At 42.0% G+C, this 13834-nt stretch overlaps 2 pseudogenes; both read right to left on the bottom strand.

The window, feature by feature from the left end:
• Positions 1-304: 304 nt before the first annotated feature.
• On the bottom strand, positions 305-4497 carry LOC118209478 (annotated as a pseudogene).
• A 5078-nt stretch (positions 4498-9575) lies between these two features.
• On the bottom strand, positions 9576-13834 carry LOC118209477 (annotated as a pseudogene).

The following is a 13834-nucleotide window of genomic DNA, read 5'->3' as shown; positions in this document are numbered from 1 at the left end:
ATATGGTCCTCAGAGATATTTACATGTATATATGTTTTTCACTTTAAGGAATACACATTAGCAGAATAACATAACACATATTCTATGTACAATCATCCATCAATATTACTGAATCTGTGTGTGCTTCAGAGAGTTTGATGGCATTTTCCCCATCATGTACTTTTTGGTATTTTGCTCTGGCCGAAACAATATAATGAAACATTTAGGGACAAAAATGCAAACAATCAAGCTAAAGCTAGAAGCTAAAATTGCAAAGATCTCCACAGCTACAGTGAACTTTCCAGGTGAGCTGACATAAGCTGGTATAAAGGTGGTCCAGACTGCACAGAATATGAGCATGCTGAATGTGATGAATTTAGCTTCATTAAAGTTGTCAGGCAGCTTACGAGCCATAAAAGCTAAAACAAAGCACAATACAGAGAGGAGCCCAATATAACCCAGTACAGCCCAGAACCCCACTGCTGATCCTACATCACATTCTAGAATGATCTTTTCTTTGTAGTGCTTCATGTTCTTGTAGGGGAAAGGAGGGGATATTGTTAACCAAAGTACACAAATAAGGACCTGTATGAGAGTGAAAGCAAGAACACTCAGTCTCTGCTGCAGAGGCCCAAACCACTTCATGACATTACTGCCTGGAAGTGTAGCCCTGAAGGCCATTAACACCACTATTGTTTTTCCCAGAACACAGGAGATGCAGAGAACAAAGGTGATCCCAAACGCAGTGTGGCGCAGCATACAGGACCACACAGAGGGCCTGCCGATGAAGGTAAGAGAGCAAAGGAAACACAGTTTCAATGAAAAGAGCAGCAAGAAACTCATCTCAGAGTTGTTGGCTTTCACAATGGGAGTGTCCCTGTGTCTGTAAAACACGGCAGCCACCATGATGGCCAAACAGGCCCCAGTCACCGAAAAAGCTGCAAGGATGATCCCCAGAACCTCGTGGAAGGACAAGAACTCAATAGGTTTGGGTAAACATTCATCCTTCTCGGCATTCGACCAGTAATCAGCTGGACAAGTGATGCAGTTCAGGGAATCTGCACAAAAGAGAGAGAAAACCCTGTTCAGGAGTGAGCAGAAGAAAAACTGAGCCTGGGGGCTGTGGGATGAAACATGGGTTCCACACAAGTTTTCTGCTTCAAATCATTACACCTAAATTAAACTCATCGGCATTGTCTGGCATGAACACATATGGTGTTTCCCCAAATTTATGAGAGCCTGCAAAGTCCATTGATTAAGATAAACATATTCAGAGTTTACTTCAGCTAAATGCAGTATAATTAATGTGCTACATCGAGATAATTATCCCTGCTTCTGTGTACCTGTAGTATTGCTGATTTCTCCCTCAGCACAGGGCACACAGCTGTAGCAGCAGACAGGCCTTCCTTTCTGCATGGCCTTCCGAGTGCCTGGGAGACAGCTTTCACTGCACACTGACACAGGCACCTTCAAACAAACAAATATCACAGAATAGACATGGAGCTGACCCTGACATGCCACCATATCTGTCTAATAAAATTACATTTTACTGTGAAATTACCTGTGGTTGACTGCCTGCCCAGGTAATGTTCTTCTTAATGATGAAAACCTGTCCATCTGGGGCAGCTGCATCATAGTGGCCCACAGTCACAAACTCCATGCTCCCATCCCTCATCACCTGCCAATTCACCAACTCATAGGCGGCCACCGGATCCCCATGGGCATCAAATGAGACTTTGTACCCGTTCCTAGAGAAGTTCACTTTCCTCAGGTGCTCCATGACCTGATGTGAGGAAGCCAGAGGGCTGATAGTTCACCTGCTAGTAATCAGCTCAATTTTCACTGAACTTTCACGGTAACCATCCACTCTGTATTCCCCAGTAACCACATCCTCATAATCTCGGCAGTGTATATTTCTTTCCCATATTTTTACAGCCAGCATGAAAATTAGCAGGTCTTTCACATTCCAGTCAGGATTCTAGTGACTGAATGTTATATTTTGGTGTGGACTTTTAGCTAGTAGGTTGTGTGTTATATCTTAAACTGTGCTCACTCATTTACTATTTGTAATTTGCACTGCAACATTGAATGCTCTCTAAATCAGATAGGCTTAGGGCATCAACCTAATAATAATAATCATTATTATTATAATTATTATTATTACTATTATTATTAGTAGTAGTATTATTAGTATTATTATAGCAACAACAGAGTTTTTATCCTTATCTATTATAGTTGAAAGATTGTGTAATGGACTGCTTACCTGAGGTGGCTCAACTCGGATACTTGTGTTGCAGTGGAGTGGAGCGATAGGTTCGTCTGTGCAGATGATGCTGTGTATGGCATAGGCTATTGCATACATGGCCTTGTATACCATGTTGGAGATGCGCAGCTGGGATGTATCTGTGTAGGGGTTCTGCAGATCACGCAGATTCTGTTTTCCATCACATGTTTTCTGGTCTGCTGCAGTCTGACTTCCCCCCAGGCTGCAACCGAAAGCGCTCTCCCAGAACTCTGTGAGGAGTGGTGAGTTGGAAATCTGTGCCGGCCCCAGGTCCAACAGGAAGTCTCGCAGCCCTGGAATGACTGAGTGAGGGATGCCGAAGCCGATGGCACCGGTAAACAGAGGGAACCCCAACATCTTGCGGTCAGTGACCCATTCCTCACTCCCAATCCACTGTAGCGGGGCCAGCACCTTGCCTTCCAGCTCTGACAGCAAGACCAGCATATCGCCCGAGGAAATGAATGCCACAACAACGCGGGCCGTGGACCTGCTGATGACCTCTGCCACGTGTTGCACTTTTGCGCGAGGGTTGGTCCTGTAGAACGCTTCTGAGTACTCCACACAGATGCCCTCTGCCTGTGCTGCCTGCAGGAAGGCGACCATCCCGTTGTTCCCATAGTCTGAGTCGCTCCTCACCGCCCCGATCCAAGTCCAGCCAAAATGCTTGACTAGTCTAGCCAGGGCAGCTGCCTGGAAATAGTCACTGGGGATAGTCCTGGAGAAGGTGGGGTACTGCAGCTTGTCACTAAGACAGGCACAGGTGGCATAGTGGCTCACCTATAGCTCCATGAAAGGACAGATGCACATTTTAAACAGTGAATATAACTTCATTCTAACTAAGAATATTAGTGAATCAATATATCTCTCTACATACATAGCTTCTTATGTCTGTCTATTCAGCACTAATACACTAGCACTGTGCACAAATTTATGTAGCCATTCAGCAAATCCAAAGCCTCCTGTAGGATAAATCTAGACTGAAAGAAATATTTTGACTATAGGTGTTTATTCACAGAAACAAAAAGCAGGAGATATATTATTTAAAAAAAACACACTATCCTATATATGAATGGCTCATCTCTATATTTATTTCAAATACATTTTTTAATGCAAGGATGATTATATCATAATTCATATATCATTTTAGGTCATTTATTGGAACATGCAATGGGGGACTGGGCAGGAAGAGCTCACCTGGGGAATGCCGAAGGGTCCAAAAATTCTGGACATGGCGATGGAACGAGTGGAGCTAGACTCACCCACAACAGCATGCACAGTGGCAGAATTTGAGCAGGACTGGTTGGGAAAGAAAACTGGCTCAATGCCATTGGCCAGCTGGAATGCCACCTTCACTACCACTGGCACGGAGGCACAGGAGTCATGGATCTGGTAGCCCAGAGTTACACCTGGCAGGAGCTCTGAGCTGTTGTTGATCTCCTTGATGGCAAAAACCATGGTTCTAGCAAAGCGCATTTGCCGGAAATCCAACCTGTTGTGAACAACAATATGAAGAGTCACAAAAATTGACATGAACATAACTGAACATGAAACAAAGGAGTGAAATGAAAAAATTTAAAATTGACTTTTTTTATTTGATTCACATTTAGTTTGAAATAAGAAAGAAATATTATATGGGCTCACCATGAAAACAGATTATGGTAAAAGAAAATCTTGGTACTGGGGTTATAAATAGTCTCATTTATATATTTTTTATTTATTTGACTTCTAAAATTAAAGAACATTTATATTTCTAAAGTTGATAAATTTTGGAAAAGATGTCTTTCTTTTTTGTAACAGAACAGAACAACGACAGCATGTATGAAACAAAAAATTAACAGGCTTTTTTTCTAAGACGTAGGAGTAAACCTGTTGAAATTTAAATAACAGTATATTTAACCTAAGTAATAAATTTCACAACATATTTAGTTTATACTAATAAATATGCGTTCTCATAATCTGAACATATGACTGTCTCCACAGTGGCCACATTGTACAATGCTCTTCCTCCCTTCACTGACCTCCCCATACATTGCGGCGCTTTGGGTCGGCTGGTGTAGTTGTGCTCAGTGCTGATAAAATTGTAGTGGATGGTAAAAACGCCTCCAATCACAAAGTCCCCAGGCTGGGAGAATGAAGCAGGCCTGGGGGTCCCAAGCAGTGTGCACCCAGACCTTGACCCTCCCTTTGCCAGTGTGAGAGGTCCAGCCATCAATGCCAGAACCAGCGTGGTCCATATCATCTCCATGCTTTCATGACAGGATGTGGTGCTCTCTCATGTTTAAATACCCTCCTGGAGTCCTGCCCCCTGAGCTCATGGAGAGATTCCCTTTTTGGTTTAAAAACATGCAGAGGAGTGGCTATTTATTATTTACAAAATGACCAACTATTATGATCCCATTTTTTAAAATTGTTTTTCTCTTATCCTCATTGGAATCCTCTTCCCACCACGTAGGCGCAGTAAACATCCACATTAGGAAAGCTGAACTGAGGAGTGTGCTGTAATCTCACTGACACATGAACCAAAAACCTCCCTGACACCATGAAGTAGCAATAACTTGAATGTAAACTTTAGTTTTGTAGCTTCAGCAGTTGTTAGAGAGCAAGATAGAAAGTTATAGCATCAGCAAGTTAGAGAGCTGTAACATCTTAAATTCGTTCCAGTGTAATCTTATGACCATTATTGTAAGGGTTAATTTAGTTGGCAAGCATGGGTAAGTATGATAAATCAGGCAAAGGTTTATTATTATTAGGGGTCCAACCAGCAAAGCTGCTGGAATCCTACTGTACCTGTTAGGATTATTATTATTCCTATTTTTCTCTGTTAAAAGTGTCTGAGGCTCAGCAACCATAAGTCCTAGACCAACCAAATTCGGTAGGTGGGTTCCTATCGCCCCCCCACTACTAAGGCACTACAAATCACCTATGTTGGCCAGATGGTGGTGCTATAACAAAGAGTCATGCTTAAAAGGCCATAACTCCCACACCATAAATCAGATCAACACAAGACTTCATCGACCTATGCATCTGAATGTGCTCTACAACCTTGCTATTGGGACCACCTATGTCCGCCATATTGTTTGCCCGCCATTTTGACTTTTTTGTTGCGCCGCGGAAGCGCTGCAGCTCTACATATGCGCCAGACCATCTAAGTGTTACGACATGCCATCTAAGTGTTTTGACATAAGAAAGGCCTTTACGGCAAGCAGCTAGGAGACATTCATGGCGACGCAACTAAGTAATCTGACACCGTCGGGTCTAGTTTTTATCAGTGCCCCTCACTGATAAAAACTAGACCCGACGGTGTCAGATTACTTTTGAACTTTGAGTGGCATTTATCATTAGTCATTCAGGTGAATCTATGGTGCTTTAACAATGTCAATAAAACATGCCAAAATGTTCGCGTTGGGGAAGCAATGGAAGACAGTGCCAGAGTGCATGCTACTAAAAGTTTGTTAGTAAAAGCTTTTTGGGAGGATGAATAATTACTTTACTTTGGCATGGATCCATTTGAAGACAATATCGGGTGAGTTCGTTTAGTCTTTGAATCCGTCATTATGCTGGGAAATAGCTAAACCATTTTTATTGATAGTATTTTAGTTTCTCAGCAAACACGCGACAACATGCTGGTATAATAGAAGAATGATGGTAAATATATATATTAGGGCTGTAAATCGATTAAAATGATGATTGTCCATAGTTAATCGCAATTTATCGCAAATTTATGACACATTTTTTATCTGTTCAAAATGTACCTTAAAGGGATATTTTTCAAGTATTTAATACTCTTATCAACATGGGAGAAAACAAATATGCTTGCTTTATGCAAATGTATGTTTATTTATTATTGGAAATCAATTAACAACCCAAAACAATGACAAATATTGTCCAGAAACCATCAAAGGTACTGCATTTAGCATAAAGAATATGCTCAAATCATAACATGGCTAACTCAAGCCCAACAGGCAACAACAGATGGGCATATTGACCTGCTAAACTTAACATTATTTAGTAATATGAGTACTCACACAATGTAGCGTGTCCAACTTTACGCTTAAAAAAGGTTCACTAGAACATCCTGGGTTTTTTAAGCATTAACACAAAACGATGGACCTCAATGCATCACAACAAACGACACATTATACAACAGGTACATTGGTCAGCTAAATGTTCCATTACTCAAAGATCATTCTCTGGATCCCTTGCACTTCTAAAGAAAATCACACAATGTAATTGTGTCCAGCCTCACATGGGGAAAATAAAGGCTCACAAAAACATCCCCTTCTACTATGTGGGATCAAAACAGGATGATACAAAATAAAACAAACAATAAATAGGCTAAAGTAAGCAGGAAACAGTGGAAAGGGAGTATAATACAGAACTGGGACTCGAACTAGGATATTGCAGTTAGGCTATACTCCCATTTCTTTGGATACAAAAGTTAGGCTATACCATTGCTTTTGAACAGACAAGCCTGTTTACATTGTCGAACGACAGGGCAGCTCGCTTCCTCTGAAAAATATGCCCAGACAATGAAAAACTGCGTTCACGCTGTTTTACTTGGGAAATCATGGATTCCCACAGAAAACGCTGTTGTATTTTATTGTTAAGGAGTATATTAAATGAGTAAATAGAGTGAAACCGCGGAACTAGTTAGGCTATAGTAGTACTGAAATGTAAATATGGTATCACTGTCAGGTGTTTCGTTATATCATTCGTAGCATTTATTTCTGACCATAAAAATGTTTTCTAGCTAAGCTGGCTAGCGAAAAAAGTTGCTGATGGATATCGTAACTTTTAAATTTCACATATTGCTATTATGAATGGGAAACATAAACGATACTAACACATCACATAATCACACACCCAAATGAAAATGCATGAAAAGCCTAAATACACCATTTTCCTTTGTTACCACAAACTACAAATACCGCCATTTATCTTACTGTGACGTCACCAATCCGGAAGTCGGAAAAGTTGGAGCTCAGAAATGATGCTCGAATATCCGACCTATAATTCCGAGTTCGACAACTGTTCGACAACTGTTGCTTTTTTCGCAAGTCGGACCTCGTTTTTTTTACTAGTTCCGAGTTATCTTGAACGCAGCATAAGGGTCGGGAAAACGGTCATCATAACAGAACGTGCGTTAATGGAAGCGCTGCAGCTCTACATACGCGCCGGGCCATCTAAGTGTTACGACATGCCATCCAAGTGTTACGACATAGTAAAGGCCTTACGGCAAGAGGTTAGGAGACATCCATGGGGACACAAATAAGTAATCCGACACCGTCGGTTCTAGTTTGAAAAACAGGTTTTTCTACAGGGCTTTTTCAACTTTGGCCCAATCAGCACCAAATCAGATACAGAGCCTCAGGGGAACAACCTACATAAATGCAATATAAATGGGCCCAGTCGGATAAACGGTATGGCTGCTGTCAACCGACGAACTTCGCAAATGTTGGGTGAAGGTATATGATCATGAGGACAAAACCATTTTAAAATCGCTCCATAGGGGGCGCAATAGTGCCAATGCTTGGACCCCTCCCAATGCCACTTGCGGCTTTAATTATTATTATTATTATTATTAGTAGTAGTAGTAGTAGTAGTAGTAGAAGTAGTAATAGTAGTATTTCTTGTATTATTGGTTTGCTGTTATTATTACATCATTACTGATATATTATTATTCATCATACTTTTCTGTAATAATAATAATAATAACAAGTACTCACTTTGTGGTATATACGTTAGCTGTAAAATGCAGCTAAGACAGTGCATTCCCAAATGTTAGACTGCTATGGATTGAAAGATATTGTAGTGAGGTATGGAGTGGCGGCATTGGACTAAACTACACCCACAGCGTCACTGCCAACACGAACAAGGATTTTCCAAATGAGAAGCAATCAGTTTTGCCTGGCACTCTGTTTGGACTCCACAAGATCTTCAAACCCTACATGCCAGCCAGACCCCTCCGTTCTGCTTCCTCAGGACGCCTGGCACCTCCCCCTCTTCGCACCTGCGACTTCCCGAACACGTCTCCTGTCTGTTCTGGCCCCACGATGGTGGAATGACCTCCTCGTGGAGGTCCGAACAGCTGAGACACTGACCCACTTCAAACGACGACTGAAGACTCACCTCTTCAGGCTGCACCTCTCCCCATCCCTCCCTACCTCCATGTAATCTCTTAATTGACTGTAAGCTTTGTAACTAAGGGTTGTAACTAGGTAGCTGTTTCGTAGGTGACTTAGTTAATGCACTTGTCTTAACTACTGCTTGTATTTTTGCATAGACTGCGTTGTTGCTGTTCTCGTTTGTGTTAGTGTTAATCAGTTTAACCGTCAGGGTCCAAGTTGAACTATGCGGTTGTTCCCTGCACTTGGAACGGTACTTCTCTCTAGGGTTTTCGACATACTTGTTCCTGGTTATGGTTATACACTTTGTTGTACGTCACTCTGGATAAGAGCGTCTGCCAAATTCCTGTAATGAAATGTAATGGACTCTGCAGAAAGATGTTAATTTTATGATCAGAAATCAAAATAAGCCCAGTACACCCCTCCTGTTAGATGGAGAATGGCTGGTGGATAAGCAATCAACAGCATGTGATCATGCTGTGTTTCTTTGAATCTCAGGAAGAAATCTGCTGGACCTCATTGGAAGTCCCTTGCTAAAGTCATATTCACACGGCTTTTCAATTAAATGATTGCTGAAAGAAAGAACCAAAAACAGCTGTGCCCTCCCAGCCCTGAAAAACAAGTATGATGATGATGTATATTGTTAGGCTGGTAGAGAACTTCAGCCATACCTCCCGCTCCACTCTGCAGCACTCAAAGGAGTAGAACTGACTCTGCCTGCCTCCAGCACATGCCCTCTGCAGGCAGACTGAACAATTGAGAAATTTACACAAAACACAGAAAACACAAGTACTCTGATTCATCAATCTTTTATTGGTGGTATGAAATCCCCAATGGTCTATGGCTCCAGCTAAGTTAATATTAGAGGTAAAAATCTGGTCCTCAGAGATATTTACAGATATATGTTATTCACTTCAAGAAATACAGTATACAGTTGCAGAATAACATAACAAATATTCTAAATACAATCATCCATCAATACTACTGAATCTTTGTGTGCTTCAGAGAGATTTTGATGGCATTTTCCCCATCATGTGTTTTTTGTTATTTTGCTCCGGCCGAAACAATATAATGAAACATTTAGGGACAAAAATACAAACAATCAAGCTAAAGCTGGAAGCTAAAATTGCAAAGATCTCCACCGCTACAGTGAACTTCCCAGGTGAGCTGACATAAGCTGGTATAAAAGTGATCCAGACTGCACAGAATATGAGCATGCTAAATGTGATGAATTTGGCTTCATTGAAGTTATCAGGCAGCTTACGTGCTAGAAAAGCAAAACCAAAGCACAATATAGAGAGAAGTCCAATATAACCCAGTACAGCCCAGAACCCCACTGCTGATCCTACATCACATTCTAGAATGATCTTTTCTTTGTAGTGCTTCATGTTCTTGTTGGGGAATGGAGGGGATATTGTTAACCAAAGTACACAAATAAGGACCTGTATGAGAGTGAAAGCAAGAACACTCAGTCTCTGCTGCAGAGGCCCAAACCACTTCATGACATTACTGCCAGGAAGTGTAGCCCTGAAGGCCATTAACACCACTATTGTTTTTCCCAGAACACAGGAGATGCAGAGAACAAAGGTGATCCCAAACGCAGTGTGGCGCAGCATACAGGACCACTCAGACGGCCGACCAATGAAGGTAAGAGAGCAAAGGAAACACAGTTTCAATGAAAAGAGCAGCAGGAAACTCAGCTCTGAGTTGTTGGCTTTCACAATGGGAGTGTCCCTGTGTCTGTAAAACACGGCAGCCACCATGATGGCCAAACAGGCCCCAGTCACCGAACAAGCTGCCAGGATAATCCCCAGAACCTCGTGGAAGGACAAGAACTCAACAGGTTTGGGTACACATTCATCCTTCTTGGCATTCGACCAGTAATCAGCTGGACAGGTGATGCAGTTTAAGGAATCTGCACAAAAGAGAGAAAACCCTGTTCAGGAGTGAGCAGAAGAAAAACTGAGCCTGGGGGCTATGGGATGAAACATGGGTTCCACACAAGTTTTCTGCTTCAAGTCTTTATACCTAAATTAAACTCATCAGCATTGTCTGGCATGAACACATGGTGTTTTCCCCAATTTGTGAGAGCCTGCAAAGTCCATTGATTAACATAAACCTATTCAGAATTTACTTCAGCTAAATGCAGTATAATTAATGTGCTTCATAGAGACAAGTATCTTTGCTTCTCTGTACCTGTAGCATTGCTGATTTCTCCCTCAGCACAGGGCACACAATTATAGCAGCAGATAGGCCTTCCTCTCTGCACAGCCTTCCGAGTGCCTGGGGGACAGCTCTCACTGCACACTGACACAGGCACCTTGAAACCGATATCACAGCAATAGACATGAATCCAACTCTGACATGCCACCATATCTAAGGAAATTATATTTGAATGTGAAATTACCTGTGGTTGGCTGCCTGCCCAGGTAATGTTCTTCTTAATGATGAAAACCTGTCCATCTGGGGCAGAGGCATCATAGTGGCCCACAGTAACAAACTCCATGTGCCCATCCCTCATCACCTGCCAGTTCACCAACTCATAAGTAGCCACTGGATCCCCATGGGCATCAAAGGAGACTTTGTACCCATTCCTGGTGAAGTTAACTTTTCTCAGGTGCTCCATGACCTGATGAGAGGGAGCCAGAGGGTTGATAGTACACCTGTCGTTAACCAGCTCAACTTCCACTCAACCTTCACGTTATCCATCTACTCAGTATTCCCAAGTAACCACATCCACACAGTCTCGGCAGTGTATATTTCTTTCCAATATTTTTATGGCCAGCATGAAAATTAGCAGGTCTTTCACATTCCATTCAGGATCTAATTCACTGAATGCGATATATTGGTGTGGCCTTTTAGGTAGTAAATTGTGTTATATTTCTTAAACTGTACTCACTCAGTTATTATTTGTAATTTGCACTGTAACATTGAATGCTGTCCAGATTACACAGGATTAGGGCATCAGCCTAATAATAATAATAATAATAATAATAATAATAATAATAATAATTGTTTATACCCTTATGCATTATAGTTGAAAGGTAGTGTAATGGACTGTTTACCTGCCATGGCTCAAATTGGATACTTGTGTTGCAGTGCGGTGGAGCGTTAGGTTTGTCTGTGCAGATGATGCTGTGTATGGCATGGGCTATTGCATACACAGCCTTGTACACCATGTTGGAGATGCGCAGCTGGGATGTGTCTGTGTAGGGGTTCTGCAGATCTTGTAGATTCTGGTTTCCATCGCATGTTTTCTGGGCCGCTGAGGTCTGACTTCCCCCCAGGCTGCAGCCGAAAGCGCTCTCCCAGAACTCTGTGAGGAGTGGTGAGTGGGAAACCTGTGCCGGCCCCAGGTCCAACAGGAAGTCTCGCAGCCCTGGAATGACTGAGCGGGGGATGGCAAAGCCGATGGCACCGGCAAACAGACGGAACTGCAACATCTTGCGGTCAGTGACCCAGGCCTCACTCCCAATCCACTGTAGCGGGGCCATCAGCCTGCCTTCCAGCTCCGAAAGTAAGACCAGCATGTCGCCCGAGGTAATGAACGCCACAATGACACGGGCCGTGGACCTGCTGATGACCTCTGCCACACGTCGCACTTTTGCGCGAGGGTTGGTCCTATAGAGCGCCTCTGAGTACTCCACACAGATGCCCTCTGCCTGTGCAGCCTGCAGGAAGGCGGCCATCCCGTTGTTCCCATAGTCTGAGTCGCTCCTCACCGCGCCAATCCAAGTCCAGCCGAAATGCTTGACTAGTCTAGCCAGGGCAGCTGCCTGGTAGTAGTCACTTGGGATGGTCCTGGAGAAGGTGGGGAACTGCAGCTTGTCACTAAGACAGGCACAGGTGGCATAGTGGCTCACCTATAGCTCCGTGAAACGAAAAATGCACATTTTAAACAGTGAATGTAAGTTCATTCTAACTAAGAATATTAGTGAATCAATATATCCGTCTACATACCTAGCTACTTATGTCTGTATATTCAACACTAATACACTAGCACTGTGTACAAATTCATGCAGCCATTCAGCAAATTCAAAGTCTCCTGAAGGATAAATCTAGAGAGCAAGAAATATTTTGACTATAGGTGTCTACTCACAGAAACAAAAACAGCAGATATATTATTAAAAAATAACACAATATTCTATATAGTAAGGGCTAATCTAATAATATTTATTTCAAATACATTTTTGAATGCAAGGATGATTATATCATAATCATTTCAGGTAATTTATTGGAACATGCAATGTGGGACTGGGCAGGAGGAGCTCACCTGGGGGATGCCGAAGGGTCCGAAAATTCTGGACATGGCTATGGAAGGAGTGGAGCTAGTGTCACCCACTACAGCATGCACAGTGGCAGATTTTGAGCAGGACTGGTTGGGAAAGAAAACTGGCTCAATGCCATTGGCCAGCTGGAATGCCACCTTCACTACCACTGGCACAGAGGCACATGAGTCATGGATCTGGTAGCCCAGAGTTACACCTGGCAGGAGCTCTGAGCTGTTGTTGATCTCCTTGATGGCAAAAACCATGGTTCTAGCAAAGCGCATTTGCTGGAAATCCAACCTGTTGTGAACAACAATATGAAGAGTCACAAAAATTGACATAAACATAACAGAACATGCAACAAATGAGTGAAATGAAAGAATTTAAAATTAAGTTTTTTATTTGATTGGCCTTGGTTCATATATAGATTGAAATAAGAAAGAAGTATTGTATGGGCTCACCATGAAAACAAACAGATTATGATAAAAGAAAATATTGGTACTGGGGTTATAAATAGCCCAAGTTAATTTACATATTTTTAATATATTTGACTTCTATAATTACAGAACATGTATATTTCTAAAGTTGCTAAATTTTCTCTTTTAAACTAATTGTGACTACATCACTGTTGCAAGGACATACAATGCCTTATCTTGAGAATTATGGAAAATATATCTTTCTTTTTTGTAACATAATAAAACAACGACAGCATGTATGAAACAAAAAATTAAAAAGACGTATTAAAAATTTAAGACGCATGAATAAACCTGTTGAGATCATAATATTATAAATGTTGAGCAATTTAATTAACAGTATATTTAACCTATATTCTGCATTTAGTCCAAGTTATAAATTTCACAACACATTTTGTTTATACTAATAAATATGCATTCCCAGAATCTGAACATATGACTGTCTCCACAGTGGCCATATTGTACAATGCTCTGCCTCTCTTCACTGACCTCCCCGTACACTGCGGCGCTTTGGGTCGGCTGGTGTAGTTATGCTCAGTGGTGATAAAATTGTAGTGGATGGTAAAAACGCCTCCAATCACAAAGTCCCCAGGTTCTGAGAATGAAGCAGGCCTGGGGGTCCCAAGCAGTGTGCACCCTGACCCTGACCCTCCCTTTGCCAGAGTGAGAGGTCCAACCATTAATGCCAGAACCAGCGTGGTCCAT

The sequence above is a fragment of the Anguilla anguilla genome, chromosome 12 (assembly GCF_013347855.1).
Source record: "Anguilla anguilla isolate fAngAng1 chromosome 12, fAngAng1.pri, whole genome shotgun sequence".
NCBI classification, from domain to species: Eukaryota; Metazoa; Chordata; class Actinopteri; order Anguilliformes; family Anguillidae; genus Anguilla; species Anguilla anguilla.
Note: the sequence above shows the minus strand (reverse complement) of the source record. Positions and strands in the feature narration are given on the sequence as shown.